At 44.3% G+C, this 6,308-nt stretch overlaps 1 long non-coding RNA gene across 1 annotated transcript in view; it reads right to left on the bottom strand.

Annotated features, from left to right (window-relative positions):
- LOC308324214 overlaps window positions 1-1,030 on the bottom strand; it is an 11,093-nt gene extending 10,063 nt beyond the window's left edge. The window contains exon 1 of the long non-coding RNA XR_013964899.1: window positions 937-1,030. This is a non-coding gene — a long non-coding RNA (uncharacterized lncRNA). The remainder of the gene's footprint in view (window positions 1-936) is intronic.
- Window positions 1,031-6,308: the final 5,278 nt, after the last annotated feature.

The following is a 6,308-nucleotide window of genomic DNA, read 5'->3' as shown; positions in this document are numbered from 1 at the left end:
GAGAGACGGAGAGGGAGGAAAGGGAGGAGAGGGATAAAGTCAGGCAGATTTGAGAAAGAGAGATGTCAGAGAACGTAAAGAGAAGCAAAGAGGAGAGGGTGGAAGAGGAGGGGGGGGGGGCTCGGCAGAAAGCAATAACGTATCAAGAATGCGGAGGAGAGAGAGAGAGAGAGAGAGAGAGAGAGAGAGAGAGAGAGAGAGAGAGAGAGAGAGACAAAGGCAAGAAATAAGGGAACAGAAGACGTTACGTGAGAGAGGGCAGAGTGCTTATCAGGCGCTGGCCCGAGGCCACTACACTACACACTCCAGACTGAGGAGATAAGACGCTGGGTTTTATACACAACACCCCCTCCTCTTCCACAAAAAAAAAGCATTCCTCCAACCTATATGTGACAGGCCTGGCCTGGCCCTGGGATGGGATGGGTTCTCAAACCCCCCCCACAAAATGATATGGATTTATAGCTGCAGACCGGCCAAAAACTATTTAGTGTCAGGGACCATCCAGAAGCAGTTCATTTTTGCTCCATACGTTGCAGGGCGCACTCTTTCAAATAACGCCTTGTGAGAGATGAGAATTTGCTGTATATATATACACACTAGCTGGAGGCTAGTGTTGTATAGACACTATAGTGATTATTATCCCTGCCATTGTATACGACCATTAGCCAAAAAAACAACCAATTGGCTATATCTCATCTATTTGGGGCACTGCAGGGGCTAATAGGTATTGTCGTTTCTATATAAACCAGATTAAGATCGGTTTGGACGTGCAAGTCGAATTCACGTTCACAGCAGCGACATAGCTCAGGCATACAGTTATAGATGTGTGAGTATACGTGTGCGTGCGTGTGTGTGCGTGTACGTGCGTACGCGTGCGTGCGTGCGTGCGTGCCAAACCTCGAGCCACGCGCGGTGGACCCTGTACTGTGTACCCACCCCAAGGTTCCAGCTGTTGAGACGAGCTTCAAGGTCACCGTCGTCGTGGTGGTGGGGACACGTCTCTGACCTCATCGTGATGTCCCATCGTCCACCTGGGAGGGGGGGGGGGGGGGGGACGACAGAGAACACACACTTCATGATGTCCCCCCGTCCATAAAGAGCCTTTATATGGGTTAAATTAGATTAAAGTGTTAAAGGTATATTCAGTGATTTCACTTAATTCAAATATCACTTATTTTTTTGTTTTGTTGTGATAATCCTCTCTACTATAGAGTGTGCTGATGACCATATAAGCAGTTCCTCCCTGTCCCCAGTTAACCCCTGGGGGTCAAAAAAACCGTAGGTTTCGTTTTTGACTCTCTATCCTGATTGGACGAAGGCTTATAGGTCCCACAGCCAAAAACGAAACCTAAGGTTTTTTGAGTGAAATCACTGAATATACCTTTAAAAAAATGTATGTAGTCTCCCTGGACCCCCACTTTGCAAACCACTGGGCTTGTGAGGATGTCAAACCTGACGTATCAGACATTTAAATACAGCTGGTGGCAGTGACACATATAGTTCCTCAAAGCAGAGCTTCTAGTGCGGGTCCAAGGGACCACACCAGGGGTCCTTGAGGGGGGGGGGGGGGGGGGGTTCCAGGGGGTGGGGGGGGGGCCTGCAAAGTAAGTTAGTTAACATATCTCGGCTATCGGAAAATTATAAACCACCCCCCAGACCCTGATATGCAATATATTTTAAGAATTGAGGGGTTTCTCATGCAGCCAAGTACAGTAATTTGGGGGGTGGCTTCCTTGAAATCACACTTGTGTGAAGTGAGGGGCGCCAACTGTGGCTGCCACATGACGTCACAAACAAACACGCACACACATTCCTACTGTATATACTTTTACTATTTTACGGTTATCGCCATCTCTCTCCCCCCCCCCACACCCTGTACTGTAGTGTACACTCACTGCTCCAGATGTTTGGCGGTTCCACATCATTTCCGTCACGCGCACTGCGCACACGCATGTGCACACGCGCGCGCACACACACACACACACAGAGACAGTCTCCATGCAGTGCATTCCTCATTGGGGTCATGTGCAACTCCACACTGCCCCGTGTCATCTATGTTTTCCTGGGCCTTTTGTTACAGTGGGGCGGCCTCCGGACCTGTTGTTATACACTGTATAATTATTTTATTTTCCCCAAGGTGCTGTTGATACAGGATGGGTTTACCCAGGTCTTTAACCCATTCTGAACGGGAACCCATTTTTGTGTTAGCATCATGTTATGCTTTAGCTATTGAAAAATAGCAGATCTACAAGCTCGTAGCGCGCCACCGAGTGGCGCGCTACGAGCTTGTAGGTCTGCTATTTTTGAAAAATCGAAGAACGACTGACATTTTTATAGAATCTGATCTCAGGTCAGAATGGGTTAATCAGACCAGTGTGTGTCCAGTGGAAACCTCGTATGAATCTGATCTCAGGTCAGAATGGGTTAACAGGGACAGGGGGAAGTATCTAATACATCCGAGGGGGGGACGGCGACAGCGTTGCCATGTCCTCTTGTTATACACGGTATAAGTGACTTTTTGGCGGGCTTTTATCTCCTGTGAAGTACCGCTCGTAAAATATTGCTAGTTGCGTTTTTTTAACGGGCTCGTTTCTGAAGTGGTTGTTTTTGGGCTTGCTTCCTCCGTGTTGTTTAAAACAGTGGTTCTCAAAGTAACGTGAGACCGCAAATTAAAATGCATTTGGCAAATCTCAGAGTGGCCTGGAGGGAAGCCCATACATACAAGATGTGTGTCTTTTTTAACCCTCTTATTCCCAGCCTTAAATCACATCTTTTTGTGGCTTAGGCCAGATTTGGCGACTTTTTGAATGACAATAGAAAAATGTGAGATATGACCACAATGGCATGAAATATCTCATTTTGAAGCTGCATGTCTCTACTTCACAATGAAAAAGGAATTATGACTCTAGCATGTTCCTTCGTTGACTTATAAGCATTTTAGTACAACTTGGTTTCACTGTTCACTGAAAACCAAGGTGTATTAAAATGCTTATTACTAAACAATGGAATATGCTAGAGTCATAATTTTTCTTTCATTGTGAAGTAGAGACATGCAGCTTGAAAATGAGATATTTCATGCCATTGTGGTCATATCTCACATTTTTCGATTGCCATTCAAAAAGTCGCCAAAGCTGGCCAATGCTGGCCAATGCCCCATTTCTTAATTCGTCATTTTCATGCAAAAAGAAAAAACAGCGGTCTAAATAAATTATATATATATAATCCGGCAGTTTAACTGTAACACCCAAAACTGCCACCAGATGGCGGGAACGCACCATTATGCTGAAAATGCCGTTAGAGTCAAATCTCTTGACATCACTTCCTGTTCAAGGGTGTAAACAACAAGTGAAAGTTTGACATCTCAGAAGATACCCTGACTCTTCCGCATTGCTAAACTAGCATTAGCTCTTTCTTATTTTACTCAAATTAAGCTCAAAAAAGGCCCAGAAGATCTCAAAATATAACAGTCACTTATTTTGAGCTTGATTTCATAGACAAGGGTCTAGGGCTGCTTGTTTCTCTCGCAAAGTCTGGCAACGCTAGAAGGCCGATGGAGTCGGAGTATAGGAGAGGTGATGTTGTTGAACGCGATTAGGACCAGGTGTGCATGCGTGCATGCGTGCGTGCGTGCGTGCGTGCGTGCGTGCGACCGTGCGTGCGTGCACCTTTGGTGTGTGGCTTTTGGGTGGTAGTGCGTTCGCCACAGGGAGAGGAATCAATGAATGGAAGGCAGTCGCCCGCCCGCCCACACCCGGGGAAAAGGTCAATAACCGGTTGATTAAAAAGGTATTACGGTCGCGATGCCTCGCCCTACAGTACAAACAGCGCTAAGTGATTCTTGTCCATATCTAAGGAATGCCGAGTATGTGTGACTCACCAGTCCGGGCGCTCTCTTTCAAAGAGCCAAAATGACACGTGGCCTCCGCGACGACGCACCAGGAATTCCAGCCCCATTGTGTCAGTCGACTGATAACGCTATAAATGTGCCTTATAACGCATTAACACCGGGAAAGCATCCGTGTCATTTTAGATTATGAGCTGAAAAAAAAGCATTTTAAATTGGCTATTAAAAAATAGCAGATAAACAAGCTCATATATAGCGGCCTGGGCCGGCCGAGCAGTCCAGGCACCTATCCACACTTTTCCTGGGCTGTGTGTGCTCCAGTTCCTGTTGATTTCATTGGATATCATTGGTCATCTGACCAGTTTCATTGGCTTTCATTGGATCAAATCGACCGGAACTGGAGCCCACACAGCCCAGGAAAAGTGTGGATAGGATGGTGATCCCAACGACCTTTGCTGCGTGTATTCCCATCTCTCTCTCCCCCCTTCCCTGTCAAACTACTGTAATATATCAAAAAAATAAATAGATAAAAAAAGACAAGACAAGCTCACAGCGTGTCACTTTATAGTGCCACACTATAAGCTTGTAGATCTGCTATGTTTTTGTTTGTTTGTTTGTTTTTTATCGTGAACATTTTGTAAAAAAATCTTTGAATGCATCTGGGCGTTCCTGGCACAAAATATTTTTTTTTTACATGGGAGGGTCGGTGGCCAAATACTGTACATATAATTGTGGGTGTTAAAATAACTTATTGAGAAGGATTTGGGATTTAGAAGACATTTTTAGAATCTGATCTCGGGTCAGAATGCGTTAAAGAACTGCACCATTCTTCTGTGCGTTAGAATCTGATCTCAGGTCAGAATGGGTTAAAAAGGGGGATGTGGCCATTCTAGATAATGTCGGGAGGTTGTGACAAGGGAATGCGGATGCATTGTATACGCTCAGGGCTATAGCGGGACCCACACACACACACACACACACACACACACACCAGATGACAGATTCGCGGCGCCCTTTGATGGGAACAAAGCGCGTTGGCTTATCGCTGTTGCTTTGTTAAGACGGGACGGGGACGCAGGTGAGCAGGTTGTTTGGAGTGAGGGTTTTTTTTTTTTTTAGCCAGTTCTTCAAGGCACAAGAGTTCATCAGAGTCAGCACTGGTGTAGCAAAGCAAGGGCCTTCTGCGTCGCCAATAGGTTTTCTGCTAGAAAATCATTTGCGAGTGTGAAACGGCCAAATGCAGGTATACCAGTATACCAGTCCCCAGGTGATCAGAGCCTATTTGTCCTTGGACGATGCAAAAACGCTAATCCACGCCTTTGTTTTCTCTCGGCTTGACTACTGCAATGCACTTTATTCAGGACTGCCTAAGAAAACAACTGACAGATTACAACTCGTCCAAAATGCAGCAGCCAGAGTTTTAACTAGAACTAAGATGAGAGAACATATTACTCCAGTTTTGGCATCACTGCACTGGCTTCCGGTTGTTTTTAGGATTGATTTTAAAATTATTTTACTTGTCTATAAAGCTCTCAATGGTCTCGCACCTTCCTACCTACATGACTGCCTGCCTAAATATGTCCCAAACCGCCCCCTAAGGTCTTCCACTGCTGGCCTGCTCGCGTTGCCAAAAAATACGGGGAAGCAGCTTTTTGCTTCTACGGGCCGTCGGCTCCCACTGTACCTTCGTCAGGCAGCCTCTGTAGATATTTTTAAAGCTCAGCTCAAGACCCACTTCTACAACATTGCTTTTAATTGAGTTTTAATATGCACGTTCCTACCCTGCCCTGACTGATTTGCTGCATGTGGTGTTTTTATTTGTTTTTATTTATTTTTATTTATTTCATGTTCTTATATTCAATTTTGTTCTTTGCCATTGTTTTATCATTTTAACTACTTATGTTTTATTGTATTCTATTTTTGCCCTGTGAAGCACTTTGAGCTACATTTATGTATGAAAGGTGCTATACAAATAAAGTTTATTATTATTATTATTATTAGTTGAACCCATTTAGGCCTGACGTCGAAATTTTAAAAAAGGTATTTTTTTCTGAAAAACCTCATGTTTCTATATCAGTGGGTTCTCAATATTTCATGTCAAGGACCCCAAGAATTATATAATTATGTAACATGCCGCCGACCCCCATCTGAAAATATGTTGTTCCAGCCTTCCAGGGACCCTCAAGAAGCAAAGATTTGAATATTCAAAGATTTAAGGCACATTTTCACGATAAAAATAAATAAATAGCAGACCTACAAGTTCATAGCGCAGCACTCGGTGCCGCGCTCTGAGCTTGTAGATCTGCTATATTTCAATAGCTAAAGTATGACGTAATGCTTAAAACATTACATACGTTTAAATCCTTTTTTACTACCAAATTGGCCAATTCAAGTTGGCAAATGTTGCATAAAAGAAAGAGTAAAAGACAACATTCTGATTTCAAACTAAAAGCTATTTATACTG

The sequence above is a fragment of the Protomyctophum bolini genome, assembly GCF_963924005.1.
Source record: "Protomyctophum bolini genome assembly, chromosome: 11".
Lineage (NCBI taxonomy): Eukaryota > Metazoa > Chordata > Actinopteri > Myctophiformes > Myctophidae > Protomyctophum > Protomyctophum bolini.
Note: the sequence above shows the minus strand (reverse complement) of the source record. Positions and strands in the feature narration are given on the sequence as shown.